This window comes from Manduca sexta, chromosome 9, assembly GCF_014839805.1.
Source record: "Manduca sexta isolate Smith_Timp_Sample1 chromosome 9, JHU_Msex_v1.0, whole genome shotgun sequence".
Taxonomy (NCBI): domain Eukaryota; kingdom Metazoa; phylum Arthropoda; class Insecta; order Lepidoptera; family Sphingidae; genus Manduca; species Manduca sexta.
In genome coordinates, this window is record NC_051123.1 from 7,411,325 (window position 1) to 7,430,277 (window position 18,953).

The 18,953-nt window shown below is 35.3% G+C and overlaps 1 protein-coding gene across 2 annotated transcripts in view; it reads right to left on the reverse strand.

Annotated features, from left to right (window-relative positions):
- Positions 1-18,953, reverse strand: part of LOC115453721 (flotillin-2) — a 357,821-nt gene that overhangs the window by 25,513 nt on the left and 313,355 nt on the right. Inside the window, exon 1 of one of the 2 annotated variants that reach the window (XM_037436784.1) lies at positions 16,306-16,650. The exons of the other annotated variant lie outside the window; for it this stretch is intronic. The gene's annotated coding sequence lies outside the window, so the exon portion shown is untranslated. Of the gene's footprint in view, positions 1-16,305; positions 16,651-18,953 lie in introns of those variants that run through there. 2 annotated transcript variants of the gene reach the window in all.

Consider the following 18,953-nt stretch of genomic DNA (forward strand, 5'->3'; position numbering starts at 1 on the left):
CTCTCTTACCTACACGGTTATCGAAGCTGTCCTTCGAATAGAACGCCCGTAAATGCAAAAAGGCTGATTCGCCCGTATAGGCGGAATAGGGCCCCCGCACTTTTAGCTATTTCATCTTAGCCCTATCATTAATTATCATCCGATTGCCATAAAGAACAGCATTTCCACTATTCTTCAAAGCAAAATATACCACAAAAAGCAATCATATCTAAAATCACATGCATTGTCAACATTTTCATAGAAATTCGTTCAACACAAATCTAGTTCTGTTTGTTATTTTCGTTCGTTCTTTTTTCAAAAACGCGCGAATTAATGCGAGGCTGTCGCGAGACCCGCCGCTCGCGACGGCCGCGGCGGGACTGACTTGCGTCGACTCCAGACGATAAAGTATAAGGGCCGGCGCTTTTGGCACCTCATTACTATAGCAAGTAATATAAGTTCATCTTGCGAGACAATTAACAGTTGAAATGTTCAAAACCCCTGAAAGATTTATAGAATCGAGTGTATACCGTTTCAGAGAGAATTTATCCAAAATCAGCCCTAAAGAGGTAAAGTAATGCTTTTCTAGAAGTAAATACAATTTAATACAGTCAGCAGTCATAATTAATGTAATCTACAAAATTATAATTAAGTTTATTTTCAGTAAATACTTAATAAATACCAGTTTTTTTAATAGATGCTAAAGTAATATGTCGGCCTCGGTAGCTTAGTTACATTACGCTACGACTGCAATGCTGATGTCTTGGGTTTGATCTCCAGGTCCATGATATGACAAGGGGCGAGCCTATCGCCATATCGGGCACAAATTCCAGACTCCGAACTGATATTGAACAGAAAAACCCAAATATCACTACCCGGGATTGGACTCTAGGACCTCAGAGCGCTGCCGCACCGGGCATGCAGCACAACTACGCTACCATTCAAATCATCTATAGTTATTTAGGAAATTTACTACACCGTGTTTTTATAGTATAAAGTTCACTGTATAGTTGTTCTGTGCGACGGCCCTAACAAGTACAAACAGAACTGAAGGAATCTTGTTATTAGCGTCCTGTCGAAAGGGAAGTTCCGCGACATTCCTTCATTTCCTTTGACTTACAGTATACTATTTGAAAAGTATAGTACCAGCTATGTGTTTATTGAATATCATTGATCTGTTATTTCTCATAACATTATGGAAAATAACAGATCCTAGCCGAATTCTGCCTCGGTGGCCAATCTCAATGGAGATTAGCCAGGTACGCAGGAAATATTATAGTGCACAAGCGTGTGCACAATAATACACAGGTGCACTCTCCGATCCTTCATTCTCATAGTCCGGCGAGACGGAAATTCGATATGACCTTAAAGAAATGAGGCGCAGGGCCAACGCGACAGTTTAACGTGTTTTCCAAAGCACGGTGGTATCACACCGCTAACTCTACTCTAGGCTGTGACTGAGTATTTTTTTATTAAGATGGTAAAACCCAAATCCAAATATCAAACATCAGGCAATAGGCAGGCATCAATACCTAATATATTTATAGAATTAAAGATAGGAATGAACATCGATTTTTCCTTTGCTTCGGTCGTTGTTTCCTATTCACCTTACGATTAAATCGTAATCCCATTGTAGTAGGAGTCAGACGATCGATGTTAATCGTGGTTGGTTTTTATTAGACCTAATGATAGATTAGAATACGTTTTCTTTAGTTGTGTTTATTCGATATGACTATTAAATGTGTTTTCTAGTGTTTATTCACTTTGTGGCAAAGCTATCATTGAGTGATTTTTTTACTTAATTCTTTTGCAGAAAGAACAAATTGGATTATTTTAATCTGTTTCGTTATATTTAGGGTCCCGTACTTCAAAAGGAACCCTTAGAAAGAATAGTTTGCAATCTTTTGACCTTGTTTTGTTATTTTTACCGTATCTCAAAACCCTCATAGATTCACTGTCAACGCGCCTGACCGCGTTAACGTTGCAATTTATGACTTTCTAGTAACTTGTAACCTAATTGTACGATGATTGTATTAATGTGTATTTTTTTTACCACCACCCGCATAATAATGACAAGACTCCACTTTGACCGCGATCGATGTGCGCGCTAGTCATAAGCAAAATTTAATTGTGTTGTTCAATTATTAAAGTAGATTCTGAAGAATCCAAGGTCTTCTTTATTACTTCTCTGTCGAGACCTTCATTTCGTTCATCTGAGACGAAACATTCACTTTATTTTCCACCTGTCTGTTAATACGCTTTTCTCAGGAACGCGAAGAGGTATCAAGTTGAAATTTATATTAAATACCAGAGTTTACGGCTTCTTTCGATTGTCAAAAAAAAAACAAACTTGAAAGTCAACGCGACTGAAAGGAATGATCGTTTTTATCGCACATTTTGCGTTTTGACAACGGAATCAATACCTTAAGGGTACTTCACGAGGACCTAGAATCATAAAATTTGGCAAGAAGCAATAACTTACAGCACATGTAAAAGAACAAATCTAAAAACCGTAATTTACTTCAATAAAAAAAAAGAGAAATGCTATTATTTTCAGTTGGTGCAATAACCGTATCTAGGGATCGAACGGCAAAGTTAAGTTTGTCAATTTTGTATTTATATATATACTTAGATAGGTTATCTACAAGTTTGTACGAAACCATCGGTGCACGAGTCCAACTCGCACTTGTCCGACTTTTATAAGTCAACATTATAATAAATGCATCTTTATTCATTTTATTATTATTTCCTTTTTATGTTCAACATTTTCTGAACTTAGGGAATGTCGTACCGAGTTTGCGAACACCCAAGTAAGAGACAAGTTTGACAGTTCGTTAAAAGTTGTAAAACTTCGATTGGCTTCAACTTTTTAATGCCATGTAAGCAATATGAACTCTTCACAAAGTGTCAAAGTTTGTAAAGTTAACAACCAACTACGTAAATGTAGTAAAATTAGATTTGTTTTTATTATAATTAAACATCGTTTAAAGTACCAAATAAAGCAAATGTTGAATACAATTAAATTAATTTGATATTCGTTTTAAGGAAAGGGTGTTGATTTAGAGTGATCTGATTCAGAATGATTGCGGTGACGATTATTAAATGTATTTTTTTTGGTCAACCGGAAATATTTATTAATTAAGCTGTGTATTATTTAGGGATATGACCAATTTCTTCTCCTCCGTAAAGCTTGAATGTGAAATTAACCAGAGCGGCACAATGCAGCGATGGAGGGCGAGAAGCTGCTTCGCCTGATTGCTTTATTGTATATTTATACTAGTTGTTGTTCATGGATCTGCCCGCGGGAGTCACAGTTGGCTTTTTACCACTGAATAACGACATCACACTGTTGCTTGGCAGAAATAGAAAATACGTTGCTACTCACCCATACAGATATAAAGACACATTATAACTAGTATTGACGTAAGACATATTTTAACTAAGTAACAAAATGTAACACATCGTTGTAAAGGAAAATGTTCCATATTTTCCTATTTTAATTATGCAGAATGAAGAAACCGCGACATTACTAACAAAATTACGTAAATCACGGCTATTATGGCAACGTGTGTAAATTGTTAATATAAAGTATGAAAATATCACCACTGCCGATTAATTATGCCATTCAACGAATGGCGTAATTAAAAAGTGCTGAATTCCTTCCCTTTGAAATACGTAATACATGTCAGACATTTCGAAAAATACATTTGAGTGTTTAAAGTCAGGGAACATAAAAACACTGTTCGGTTATTATAAATACTGTCGGCAGTTGAAAACGGATATATAATTGTATCAAATAATTATATAATATATGGAACTTTGTGAATTTATCGTTCGCTTTAACGGTGAAGGAAAACATCGTGAGGAAACCTGCACATCTGAGAAGTTCTCTATAAGAATTTCGAAGGAGTGTGTAGTCTACCAATCCGCACTAGGCCAGCGAGGTGGACTAAGGCCTAATCCCTCTCAGTAGTAGAGGAGGCCCGTGCTCAGCAGTGGGCAAGTATATAATACAGGGCTGATATTATTATATTTATTTATATATGGAACAGTTTATCCTCTTATATAAAACGTTTATGTGCAATAATAGAAAACTTCACAAAGCTGAACTCGCTTTACACAATCGCCGTGTCTAAATTGCTCTCTAAAAGCCTTGTAAAACTGTCTATATGTCGGCGTTAAAGTAGCAACCTACAAATAAACACAATAAAGTCTATATTAACGTAGCGGATGCCAGTAGTTGGTTAACTTTTCCACGTTAGGGCACAACGGCGCAGGTGTCTGACGGTCGTGTAGATAATTTGAAATTAAAACAATAAAAACTGGTCTTTTCACTTTTTTTTTTAAATTACAGCACCTTGCTTTACTATGTAATCTGTTATTTACCTAAGAAATATTTGATTATCAAGGAATCCTAACTCTCAATAAAACTTTGCGAAAATGTTTGGTTTTTGCTAAAATTTGGCTCACAACTGGTGATAGGTTTCTCATATGTGCGAGTCCGCCTAAGTAGGTACCACCGTAATGTCTATTTCTGTCGTCAAGCAGCAGTGTGTAGTCACTGTTGTGTTCCGGTTTGAAGGACATTGTAGCTAGTTTAACTACTGGACATAATGAGATTTAACATCCCACGTCTCAGTATGGCGAGCGCAGTGAAATACCAAACCATACTTTGTAATTCAAGGTGTTGGATGGTGTTTCTACCGTTTATGGGCGGTCGTATCGCTGACCATCAGGCGAATGGCAAGCTCATCTCGTCATTCAAAGCAATAAAAATAAAAAAAACACAGGACACCATGCCATATTATTATTATAATTATTATTATGTATGTATTTGCGAGTTTGACATAAAATATAATTTGACTGCACATACAGTAGAGTATATTTAAATTTTAAGCGACCGCTGGCTGCGCTCGTTACGGCTTGCGAATAATTAACAATAATATTTTAACAATGCAAAATTTAACGTCATATTTTCAATTTAAACTTTATGGCTAATGCAATTATTTTAAAAAACTGAATTCAAATGTCTAGTGAATGGATATTCAACGTACGTGGTACGTGGATACGTAGGAGAAGTTAGCGTGCAATATATTGGAGAAGATTGATGTTTTGGTAAAAATGCAATTACGTTCTGATATCAAATACATTCAAGAAAACAAAAACTCTCTACATCAGGTCTATATACGGATTCTATATATAAAACACATTCTATAACAAAACTGCCAGTTTCAATTTACACGTAAGCCAGCTGCAATAGTTTGATTTCTTTAATAAAATATACGAATAGACCTTCATAAACTCAAGCGAAAATATTAAAACATAAAAAGTATACTCAGAAAATACAAAATAAATTACGTTTACTATTCATCCTATAAGAGACAAAGAGAAAAAGCTCCCTACTCACTCTACCTCTCCCTTCAATTATTGATAAGAAATATTTTTACATACTGTGCCAAATTTTATTCGTGTTTTTCTGTAAACTTCTCAGCTTTCCATAATCGACCTTATGTGAACAACTTACGTAAATCACTTCGCAAGCTGGTTACTATAACCGGCACAAATTCCCGATATTTCAAAAAAAGAATATACCGTTCGAAAAAGGAATAAGATATTCGAAACGATACGTGCTATTTTCAAAACGATCGTTCCACACGACACATGAATGGTAATAGGGCCGGAAATCATCCATCGATGCTTTGCAATCGTTTGGAAATATTTCACAATGGAATGAATGGTGAAACTCTACCTCGCATTATATCTATACTAATATTATAAAGCTGAGGAGTTGGTTTGTTTGTTAGAACACGCTAATCGCAAAAAAATATTATACATTTAAATTGAAAATCTTCTGAAATAAATGTATGAGACTGACACGATAAGACAAAGCACACTACACGCTCACACGCATACACACACACGCTTGCATTAACCAAACCTTATATATTGTTAAATTAACTAACTGTTCACCGGATACTATTGTTAATATAATTAGATATAAGAAAGGAACTGTCTCCTGACATACAGGTATTGGAACCTAGTTCAGGAGTACTACTATATTGTAATTACTGGTGTTCAATATGACTGCCTCGCCCCTTATCACATCCTGGGACGGAACACACTTGACGAAAAGTGGGTGCTTTGGTTGCGCCTCTGCATACCCCTTTGGGGATAAATGCGTGATGTTGTGTGTGTGTGTGGTGTTTAATAAAGTTATTATTATTATTAAAGTTATTATTATTATTCTGAGTGGTATAGGTTACTTTTTATTCCGGAAAAACTTTCTCACACCGAAGAGCCCTAGGCAAAAGCTAGTCCCAATGTAAATTTACAGTGAGTATGAAGGGACCGTAGAGTGTATCCGCATTTCCACATTATTGCTGTGTTATGACGCGGGTGAGTTTATCGCGAAATTGCCTGCAAAAGTCAGTTTTATATTCTTTTACAATGAAAATTTTCCAATAATTTTGAAGTTTCTTTTTTGGGATAGAATCTTACCGATCGAATCCAAACATAGTGAGCTATGTTTACCCATAGCCAGACTATTCCAATGACGATTCCTCGTGGGTAGATAAGTACTCCGTGACGTAAAAAAAAAAAAAAAAAATGACCAGGTATGTCAACTAAACCCACTTCTAAATTTAAAATATGTGAAACGAGTCGAGGCAAAGGCGATAACGTAACGACGTCCTTCAGGGGAACACAAAGAGAAATGCATCTTGTTATTCCTTTACTTACATGTAAAGTATGTTACGTGTCTCTTCGCCCTCATTATTTTAGTGTAAATTTATTTGTTCGTAAGGTAAGTTAAACAATTTTATTTAGCATTTTCGCGGCTCCCGTTCTTGGGTTTTGAGCCGCCCAAGCAGAATTGTACAGGAGAATTATCGTGCTTAGGAAGTGAAAGCAAACTAGATTCTCATCAGAATAACTACTTATGTATTTATAATATCTTTAACTTTAAAGCATAACCATAATAAGACAGCACATGGCACTTAGTAACAACTCGATATTATTAATTATTCTAATTTCAACAATTCAAATAATATTATGCTGCCAGTTCACATAACTTAAAGAGACTTTATGTTTGCCTATGTAAGACCGATAGATAGGGAAAGGTTAAATTAAACCAAAAAAATATTCTTGTACCTATTTAAAAATTTTCATTTCGGTTATTTTTATATTCAATATCTTATTACATCAAAGTGCGTCATTTAAATTTTAAGCAATAAATTCCACGCCTACCTTGTACGGCCATTTCGTAAATTTCTCAGTCTATTGTTCTCTACTACTTAGGCATTGCAAAAGACCACGATTACCCTTTTATGAGACCGTCTTTTGTTACAGAAATGCGTTAAGCCAGCGACTGCGAAGTTACGAGAGTATTTCTTCCCTAGGGCTTATGTAGACTGTGCATATTATGCGCAGGTTTTACGCACGCTTGCAGCTCACAGATTTGGACATAAAAAAACAGTTTCTGATTGTACGGCGTTTACTGCGCGTTTTAGTTGCGTTTGAAGCGCATTGTCGGCGCGTAATACGCCTGAATAGGCTCTATGTAATTTGGTTTAGTTTACTAAGCCATGTTATTTAGTAATAAAACTTTTATCCAGCTGGAATTAAGATCCATTTTTGTGACGTTTTATTATATTGCACGAGGGGACTATGAAGGTGGTATATTACAGTAAATCTTTATTTCAGTATATGAGGTTGGATATTTTTTTTTTATTGCTTTGAATGACTTGGTTGCCGTTCGCTTAGTAATAAGCGACACGACTGCCCATGAATAGTAGAAACACCATCCAACACCATCCAACACCTTGAATTACAAAGTATTGTTTGGTATTCCACTGCGCTCGCCACCCTTAAACATGAGATGTTAAGTCTTATTACGTCCAGTAGTTACATAGGCTACAAATTGATGTTTTCTCATATTACAGACACATATTATTGCAAGAATTTTCAGAATCGGATCCATAGCTTTATAAATGACACCCAAAGACACTACTTTATTAATTTGATTGCAGACTCATGCAAAACCACGAGAAAACCTAAACTAATTAAAAATGCAAAGTGCACAACACACCCGACTTAAATAACAATGCGTCCCGATTGTAAACACGAAGCGGTATCGGAAAACAATTTAGTATTGGATATTACGTCGACTATAAACATTATTTCGATGTAGAAAACTGATTGAGCACATTTTCGTTGTCCGAGAGCACGGTTTATGGGGCAATTTGCAGAACGACCTCGCGGCATTCACGACATTTTGCGCGTCAGTGCCACCGTGGTTCCAGCCTCTTCACGAAGTGCAAAGTAACAACTAAAGTAAATGCTGCTACTGCTGGTGGTAGGATATATTTTATATCCGCCCGGATAGCGATCACCGTACACAAGATGTTAAAACCCGCCATAGTGGCATAAGTGTGTCGCGTTCCGAGATCAGCCCGTGTATATCCGGTCCCAACAGGGCGGCATAATTGTGTTGACTGCTGAAGGGTATTCATCTCTCGTCAGTCGACATTCTATTGGACCCCAATCCACTTAAAATCAGGCGCTGTGGGGTCATTTGTCGTGTCCATATGAAAGAAAACGCCATAAGACTCGCCTGACTTAATTTTTAGGGACTTATAGCGGGAAAGGCTTATATACGTATTAAAAAAACACGAACTATTTATAACTTTAAACAATAATTTATTAACATACTTTAACTGAACAACGACATGAATTCAAAACATTTTGTGTATTTCTGTAATAGCTAAATAAATTGTGCTGTTTCGGATATTTATTACGAAATGTCAAGCTTTGCCATTATTAATGAATAGTTTAAATACCTCTAAACCCAGAGTTCCAATTAGCAATTTGAAATTTGTTAGGAATGTAAACTCATTCGCAATCTACGCACATGCGCACGTCACGCAATCCTAAAATTTAGGACTACATCGTGCGTATTAGACTTAATTACATTTATTGAATGAAGGTTTAATTTCATACTTATTACTGGTGGTAGGATATATTTTATATCCGCCTGGATAGCGACTGCCGTACGCAAGGAGTTAAAATCTACCATAATGGCCAACGTGAGTATGTCATTATGGTACATTTTATCACCTCTCTTCAGTCTATATTTTATTGTACATAACTCCACTTACCATCAGGTGCAGTAGGCTCATTTTTCCGCGCCCATATAAAAATACTTCTATATTATCTATGTTTTCCTTTCAATATCTCTTTCTAACCAATCGGCATCAAAATTAAAACAAATAAACAAACAAAAAGAAATAAATGTCCCACACTCGAAATAACTTAACCCAGAATTGTTTGGTACTATTCTTGCGCTATGTCAGTGCTATTACTTCTAAAGGGAAAAAGCAGTAACCACAGCCGTTTGGGAGTTATTAATGTCCCCGGACGACGACGGATCATCAGTCTTCCGTCGAGTTTTTGTTTATACAACGAACATAGCTTCCTCCGAATAAAACCCTTTGAGGAATGATCTTAATAGATATAAGCGCTTTAGCAGTTAGTTTTTATGGTAAGTGATGAATGATGTTGCGTAACTGGGTGAGAATTATGGAGTTGTTGATTGGATTCATATCGAGGCAATACGATGATTGCTTGCCGTGGAATTTGAAACTTATTGGATTTATAGAGACAATAGTAACAATACGCGACATGTTGAAACTAGTATTTAAATTATTATGTGGGAAATGGAACGTAATTTGCAGGAGTGAGAGGGATGTATGAGAAAGACAAGACAGGGGATAGAGGAACAAGATGTATGTAGTCAGGGGAGAAAGACGTAATTTGTATAAAGATGCAGTTTAGTATATTTTTAGATTTAATTAAAGTGACGGTCTTTCTGTCTCGGCAGTTTATCCCACAATTATATACAGGGTGGAGGCGATACGTTTTTATCAAAAATTATGAGTTAATATTTTATTTTGGCAAAAGTTGTTTTGCTGGAAATTTAAGAGGGATAAGTTGGAAAATAGACTCTAATGTGAAATGAATAAACAACTACATAAACAAGTTGTAAACGTACATAGCAGCAAATAATAGCCCTTTACCTTCATATTAGAACCTTTGTAATGAACAGAAAGCGTTACAAGTTCACGCCTTGCCCTAAATGCTCGCCCTTTTGTAATCGAGGTTTTCGTTAGTAATGACGACAATTCTGTATAAACTAATAATTAACTGTATAAAAATATATTATACCTACTTCCTTCATTGTTTTATCAATACTCACACTATTAAGTTATAAATTACTCTGCACGATGCTAGCATAATTATTTCTAAAATTGTATATCTTATAAAGTGAAATATAATTTCTTTGAGAATAAAGTTTCTTTAGCTAATATGTTTACAAATACTTCACCGAACTAAGAATGATACATGGGTAAATAGATCAAAAGGCAAATTAAAAGATAGTATAATTCAATCTTGCGATTATCAATTCAACTACAGTTATACACCAATAGTAGCAAGCCATACAATATACTAGTACTACTGCATTACGATAAGATAGTAATACAGCAGTACGATCTTCGTATAAGATAGAGTCGTATTATCAATGACGTTTTACAAATAGACGCGTCATACACTAACAAAATTGCACATAAAAACAGTGCAGTATTTATTATAGTCACAGCCCTAGCGGTTCCCGAGTGTGCCCGAGTATGCCCGAATGAGCCCGAGCGTCGACCGCCCCGTCGCCATGACAGTCGAATAAAATGCATTTATTAGTTAAAAAATAAGTTAAATAGTATATACCTATTACTAATGTATGAAATGAAACGTTTTTTTCATTCACAGTTGGAGTACAATGTGTACATCGTCTAAAAACACAGGAAGGCATTTTATTTATAAAAATACAAAAGTTAGTAAGCCGACTAGCGGCGATAGTGGTTGGAGGTTGACTAAGTGAATGTCGGGCAATTACCTTACTTTCGTCTTGTCAGTATTGAGCTCGGACAACGTATCTATGTAATAAAAACATCTTAGGGTATTATATTATTGTATAAAGAACACAGCAAGAGAAGCAGGAATTCAACAGGCCAGTATAATTATGTCGACTGTCGGGGGGTAATCATCCTTCGTCAGTCGTCATTCTATTGGATCCCACTCTTCTTTCCATCAGGAGCAGTGACGTCACTTTGGCGTGATCGTATAAAAAAAATATCTTAAAACTGCGTCGCATCGAGTCCACAGTCTAAGGTAAAATGCTAATGAACACACATCATAAACAAACGACCGCCATGGCTCATTTTACTGCAGTATTGACATTGTATTAATTTTTGTAACGTTCAGACTAGCTTTTGATCGCGGAACCACTTGCGTGAAAAGTTTTTCCGTAATTAAAGGCCCGCTTTATATTTTCCCGCGATAAGAGGTAGCCTATAACACTCAGGAGTAATGTAGCTTCCTATTAGTGAAAGAATATAAAAATCGGTTCAGTAGTTCCTGAGATTAGCGCGTTCAAACAAACAAACTCTTCAGCTTTATACATAAGTATGGATTGCATGTTATTTTTAGACCCCGGATGTTGCCGGATGGTTTTTTTTTATCGAGACCGCATTACTACCGCTTTTTTTCATGGTTTCTTACATCCACGTAGTATACAGACTTAGTCTTGGAGAGTTAGGTAAAGACGCCAGTAATGTAACTTTTGATATTGTTATGGCGTGATAGAAGACAAATCTATCGCTATGTAATGCCAAATTTCAATCAGTTTTATTTTTTTTGCGGGAAAAAAGACCTTAAAGCTGCCACCACTGGGACGTTAGTGGAACGGTTATGGTGGTTTCATCGGTAACGTATAAAATAACTCAACAAAGAAATCAACTATGGACAACCTAACCCAGACTGTTAAGAACCATGGTTCTCTGCTAGTGCACCAGGCGATTTTGTTTAATTAGATTGTACAAGTTAACTTATTTGTTTTTTTTATACCACAGCAAGTGTGCTTAACAACCACAATAGATATTTTTTAAATTAATTACTGACACAGCAAAGTGCACTTTATTGCACCTGGCAGTAAGTTCAGTGCAGTTCAAATGTAAAGTCGACTAAGTAAGGTCGAGTGACTAGTTTTATCGGGCGGCCTTTTTTTATTTATTTATGTGGAAAACATACAATAATTTTGTTCTTATATGCTAAGTTTTTTATTTTTTTTTTCAAGACAATTATAAATAGTTTCCACTTATAACAAACTTATAAAATTAAACAGTATAGTAGGTTGGTAGTGATTGGTAGAGTTATGTGGCGTAGATGTGTAGCGTGTCCAGTTCGTACACCGCTCAGAGGTCCTAGGTTCGAATAACACGTTGGGCAAACTATTATTCGGTTTTTCTGCTCAGCCAGAAGTTTGGACTTTGTGACCGATATGGCGATAAGCCCGCCCTAATCACACCATGGAACGAAACGCACATAGCAAAAAATCTCTGCCTACCCCTTTGGGAATAGGAGCGTGATGTGTGTTTATTTTGTTTAGAATCTTGGCAATTTTTTTTTATTCTTAGTATTGTCGACAGTCGCCAGTCTTATGCAGACTGGCGGCCTCTTTTGACGCCATATCTCCATTCCTACATCGTTCAGAGATCATGTTTGCGGAGTAAATATGTTTTGTATGTTTGCTTTTTGCCGCCTAATAGCGAATGGATTATCATAATTATCTTACTTTAATATTATTATATTGACTAGAGAAAAAATAAGATTCCTTTTTAGACCAGAACGAGAGAGATATCCCATCCAAGATTTTTTATCTACTTTTGAAACTTGTTACTAATACTTGTTTGAAATGTTAATTTTCTTTGTTTGTTCCCCCATTTATACGTCTGTGCCTATGCATGTCTGTCTGTGACAAATAAATTATTTCTCTTTTTTTCTTTCTACGTGTATACAGGAATCCGGGGTATTAGCAAGCTCAACAACAAAGTACTGGTCATTTTTGCCCTGACGAAGGCTCAAAGGTGGTAGAGAAGAGATCACGACTGTTCAGCCCCAGTATGGGCCGATCTTGATAATTCCTAAATCATATGGAAGTGAGTTTGATGCGGAATCTGATGGTCTATCCAGGAGTCATTTGGGAAAGACATACATACAACATCACGCATTTATCCCCGAAGGAGTATGCGGAGGCCCAACCAGGGCACCTACTTTTCGCCAAGTGTGTTCCGTCCCATGATGTGATAGGGGGCGAGCCTATCGCGATATCGGGCGCAAATTCCAGGGCTGATACAGACCAGAAAATCCCAAATATCACTTTGCCCGACCCGGGTTTCGAACCAAGGACCTCAGAGCGCTGTCGTACCGTGCATGAAATACAACTACGTCACCGAGACAATCAAAATGGGAAAGGCACGTATATCAATAGACAGATATCTGCCTGTGGATGATATCAAGCCGTCATCTCTACCATGGCAGTCGAATTCCCTTCCCACCAAACTATTACCACTTTTATATACGAACCTTGGCATATCACATCTTTAAAGTTGTGAGCTCATGTGATACAGTATGTTGAGACCTTGTTCTCTTGCCAAGGTCCAGAGGACCTCGAGTCAAGTTCAGGGCCACGTTATCTCATAACGTTGTTTGGTTTTGGTGTCGATCGAAAGTTCATTTACATTACCTGTTATAGGTTGGTATATCATTGCTGTTTAAGGTAAGTAATTTGCCGGCTTAATGGTTGTTGCTAACTGATAATTACATTAAATTTTATTTCTTGATTCCTCAAAGGGTTGTGCAATCGTAAGGGAATTTAAAATTTATTTATTACTTATTTTGCAAGTATATATCGACGGGTGTCTTAATGTTCATTTTTTCGAAATAAATTAACTAGTTTAAAAAAACACAGAAACAAGTGTTGATTTTAAATTTGTATGAAACTGAATGTCGCAAAAATGACACTGAAGTCAATTTGCTTTTCACCCGTCGACATACAAGTACAACAGCAGTGTGTAATACAACCACACCACCGAAACAGCATGCTCGTCTCATTGTGGTATACAAAAATAGCACGAACAACTCTTAGTACTATATTGTTACGATATTTATAATTCTCATCCAGATAGAACATAACCTAAGTGAGACATTTGGTTCTCATCAAAAGCTGCATAATTAATAAATAAAGAATAATTATAATAATTAAATTTTAAGAACAATTTTAACAATTTTTATAATTTTCTTTCCTACTTCCTATTATTATGTTTTAGATCTTAATTCAATATGTTGTTAGTGTTAAATGCTGAGTTCACCTATTAGTATCAAACATATCAGATGCTGTACCTAATTGCTTTTATAATATTTATTGATGTAATATGTAGTGCTGTTGATGTACCTTATTACAAATAAATAAATAAGAATCGTCAACCCAGCAAGCAGAAGCACTGGGCAATACAAAACCCGCCAGCATTGTTTATATCTCCCGACACTCCTGTTCTGGAAAATGTCCATTGTTTCCTTACTAACGTACTTGTGTTACTACAGATATTTTACTCATCATTCACCCGTACGCATTTCTTGGAAAATATTTTGTATGAGAATAGTTATTGAAGTGCTTATTCAATTGTTTTACAATTTAAAACCCTTGTTGGAGTGTAATTTTGTGAGTGTAATAATTATTTTTGTAGTAACCTATTGAAATAAATATAAATGATCTTTTTAATCTAACTCGAAATATCGCTTTTTATCAAATCATATTTTCATTTTCTTTGTTCGGTTTCTCTTTCATTATTTTGTATTTAAAAATTCACACACTTGACCCATTTATTTTGTCAATATATCTTATATAAAGAGCAACGTTCAAAAAGGACTAGAAGATTTTTCTATTTTAAAATAAATAGGCTTGTGATTCGGTAATATTAACATAAATGCTATCATTAACCGCAAACAAATTTTGATAATAAACTGACGTAACAACAGTATTAAACAAACAATCGATTACAATTTATAAATTAAAAAATCATTATCAACATGTAGTGCTATTAATTAATTAAGCAATATGAACTATACTGTAAATAACAAAATGTAGTTTATTTTTAATAAATTTGCGCATTTTAACCTTCTATTAAAATTGGCGCAATGTATATATTTCCATAATGTAATCTTTTACTAGGTATAAAATAAATAAAAACGAGATCCTTTTAAATTTTTTACACACCGCAAAAACTAAACAACCTTGTTACTTTCTGGTTTTATACGATGTCCTTGAACGCAAGTGACAATACTCCTTGCAGTAGGTAGTAATTCCATGTTCTAATTTCAAAATTCAAATAACCTTTTTTTCTTTTATAAATCTAAATATATTTTGAATTTCGAAATACAATTCCAAACTTAACAATAAAGTTTTTATATCTAATTTATCGTACGGTAGGTTTTCGACGGGGTATGATGACGTCAAAATAGAAACTCCCTCATTTTTATTAGGGCGTAACAGAAGTTTATAAAAATAGTATGTAACCTTTCAGGCTGATATTGATCGATGGCTAGATTGTGCTATAAAACTTTAACAAAAGGTTAAATCTATTACGATAGAATAAAACGTTTTATAATGTCAACGTTCCATTACACTGAAACAAGGCCTAAATTAAACTTTTAAACAAGTCACGTACACAATGACTCACGCGGTCTAAATTTAGCCGGGGTAGCTCCCAGAGGGTTCAACTCCCCATAAAAGATGTCTGGTATGACTACAACGGCCGGCGCTGAGTAAACAAAGCCTAACCCTACATAACAACGCGCACTAAAAAATTAACGTTACCGGCCAGACATATTTTTAGGAACATTCTTTCTGCCACGTTTGAATTTGGAACTTTTTTACTTTACATAGCCAGTTACTGCTGATAGAAAATTACCACTAATAAAAAAAAATAAAAAACAAAAGTAACGAGCAGTAGAATACTCGTGCTAATTATAATCAAACATTTTAATTTAGTAAAAGTTCAGTAGGATAACTTGTGTCAAGGTTCTAGCAAATATATTCTAATGCTATTTGGCAATAATTTTACACATAACAGGATTAAGCATAGCATTGCCTTGCCTTAGGTTGATACCAGATATAAAATGGAAGGAACAATATTTATAGAGATATAAATAAGATTTTGTTCTTTGGTCAGTTTTTAAAGTATTTTCACTAAAATCTAACATTTTCCATCCTCAAGTGAATTAACTAGATGGGATAGCATCAATATTTTTGTTTCTGGCACCATTAAAAATGAAAAACAAAATGTGATCAGTAAAAAAAAAATAACTAAAAATGACATAAAACAGCTGTAATAACAGAAAAATAGTCAACAGATTATGCAACTGAAAATGACAACTCACCCCTTAACAACAGCTAAAGTGGCACCAACAGTTAATCCTAGATTAAATGCGCTCATCCATAATAGAGACATGGCTTCAGGCACCGGCCTGGCAGGTTGTACACTAAAGAAACTTCACACTACACAACACTGTGTAAACGAGAGCGACCTTCTCATCCCGGGTGAACAAAACTTAGAACGCGGGATTCCAAATTCAAATTCAAATTAATAATTTTATTTTTAAAATTATATACCAAGGCAGTTATGTCGTAAGTAATGCCAAGAGCAAACAGACAAATCGATTATATTTTTTAATCGATTAATTAACGAAATGAATATTCGATACAAGCGCAACTGGTACGAACGGTTGTGAACGAGTGAGGTTGCCAGCCAGTCTTTACAACATAAAGTGTAAGTATCCCCCCGCTCGCCTCGTGTGTAAAACCCAGCGTGGTTTCTGGGCATTTCGGTTTGTATGATGCAACACGGTGGTAAGAGTAGGTATTGTTCGTGGTTGTTTACCACAATATAATTCATGTAACTACATTGCAATTCTCAATTAAGGTTTATACCGCGAAGTATCATATGACTTATGTTGTGTTGTTACATTGTATGTCTATTAATAACATTTGGTTCAAAAAGATCATTGTTTTCATTGACCTGTTATTTTGGTTCTTGTCGCTTCTTGTGCAATATTTATGATAAAGATCTTAAACGGCATTAATGCAAATGTTAACTAGTTGAAGTTGGAATAGAAATAAGCGACGTCTTATAGGAGCTGAACGCTTGGACACTGAGAGGCAAGCAGCGATGTGACAATTGAAGCCATGAAAGTACAGGTTGAAAAAATAATAATAAAGCATTACGGTAGACTTCGATATCGGGAGAGACATCATATAACACAACTTAGTATGTAGACCCCTTAGCAAACATGGCGACATGAAATGAAATTAAATTAAATGTCATTTGATTTCATATTATTTCATTACATTATTATATATTTTATATCATTTCAGGGTTTATATACCACGTTGTGATATAAGATAAATCTCTCCCGATATCGATACCTCGTATATTGCATTAAAAAAAACGAATATTTTTTACGTACTTACTCTATTAAGTATAAGGATAATATAGTAGAAACCTCTCCAGGTTTCTACTTAATTCCAATTAATTTCAAGAAATCCACCTTTTCCACATACCCAAACTGTCAATGAACAAACATACCAATACATTTTACGTTCATTCAGCATTTTCCTTTTATTAAACAATAACTGACTCAGTGTTGACTGATCACATCCATTTACGGTAAAATAACTTCACAATTCAACAATCGAATAAAACGAGCCACTTAGGTGGTCTTAAAATAATGGTATATTCTAAAAAAACAATTGACTATTCCACTAAATCATAATACCACTTCAACCTCACGCCATGGTTGTTTCGGAAACCCCATGTGTTCGAGTTAACAGACTCCATTGTGTTAAATGTATTATTCACCAAGTTTTTTTGGGTTCCGTTACTAAAGTTTCCGATAGAATTACTAAGCTTGTGTCACCTCTTGACTGTATGATTAATGGATCTTGAAAACATTAATAAGTAGCGAAGTTTTTGCAAAATATTTATTATATTATGGCGGATATTTTAACAGCGATTTCCAGTGGCAGCGTATTTTAGTGAAATGGTAACTCCTAAATTCGCTTCCCAGGTCTAACAGCACTTTGCTTAAGATCCGAAGAAAGATTGACGTCAAACAAGTAGTTTGGTCGCAAAACTAACCTATAATTTTTATAACATGTATGATGAAGGTGCGTAGCGTCACTCTATTTTGAAGTAGAATGTCTTTTTAACATTAATATACTTTCAAATTTAATAACAAAGTAAAAAATTGTTTGAATACGGAATCCTCGGTGCGGTATTCCGTATCACATTTCCTTAGTTTTTTACATAATAATGTGACCCGCTGTTGCGACGTCACTCTGTTTGTTTAGGCTCTATGTAAATGAGACTTGAATGAACGATATGAATGCATCTATAACATTAAGCCACTTCCAACCCACTCACTTAAAACGTAAAGTTCTATTTTAATTGCCGTGAACAAGATAAATTAACGTTAAATAATATTTGCGGTTATGTTAATGGAAGTCTTGCGTTGCGCGGAAACACGATGAAAAATATTATATAATGTTTTATTCCATGTTCACAATTATTCTGATACATTTTCTTATCAGTGCCTTGGTGGCGTAGTTCTATTGCCATACGACTGCTGTGGTATCAGGTTCGATCCTGGGTCGGGTAAAGAAACACTGGGCTGTTCTGTTCATTATCTTCCGGAAGTCCGAAACTTGTGCGTCGTGATAGGTTATTTCGTTCCATGATTTGATAGATAAATTGAATTATGTAGGAAAAAAAATGGGTGCACTAGTTGCGCCTCTGCCTACCTCTTCGGGGAGGAGAGGCGTGATTATGTATTTAATACAGTATGATAAACATTTATAAAAGCGTTAAATGCTATTAATGCAGTAACTATTCCACTCGCTATCTATCGACTCGTCCACACATCGACAAATCCTTTTTTTTTACCGGAGTTTGATTCAATACGATTCATTTTTACTTTCCAATAAAGGTTTTTTTTACTTGTACTTAATAGTGACCCCACTGCACCTGATG